Below are 385 nucleotides of genomic sequence, written 5' to 3'. Positions count from 1 at the left end.
TAATAGATATGGAAACTTAACCCTGAATAACTAAGATAATGACCTAATTAAATAATAACAGAGACAAAGACCCAATCAATGAATTACAAGACTAAAGACCCAATAAACAAACTACGAAGATGAATACCCAGTGAAGGAACAACGATAGATGAAAACTGTGACAACCATCCACAAAATGAATCCTAGAAATATTCACAAGACAAACAATAAAAGATAAAATAAATCTTACCTGGAAGATCTATACGAGCTGAAATCTGTTCTGAGGAAGTGCAGTCACCTCTGGAAATGAGTCTTGCCACGGTAGGCATTCTGCCCTGGAAGCTGCCTCTGTGGTTCCAAGGGCAGGCCAAGCACCCACGAAACTGAGGAGGAATACATTATTTCA

At 38.4% G+C, this 385-nt stretch overlaps 1 pseudogene; it reads right to left on the bottom strand.

Moving 5' to 3' along the window:
- Positions 1–385, bottom strand: part of LOC119588959 — a 58,988-nt pseudogene that overhangs the window by 45,090 nt on the left and 13,513 nt on the right.

The sequence above is a fragment of the Penaeus monodon genome, chromosome 24 (genome assembly GCF_015228065.2).
Source record: "Penaeus monodon isolate SGIC_2016 chromosome 24, NSTDA_Pmon_1, whole genome shotgun sequence".
In the NCBI taxonomy this organism is placed as follows: Eukaryota; Metazoa; Arthropoda; class Malacostraca; order Decapoda; family Penaeidae; genus Penaeus; species Penaeus monodon.
Note: the sequence above shows the minus strand (reverse complement) of the source record. Positions and strands in the feature narration are given on the sequence as shown.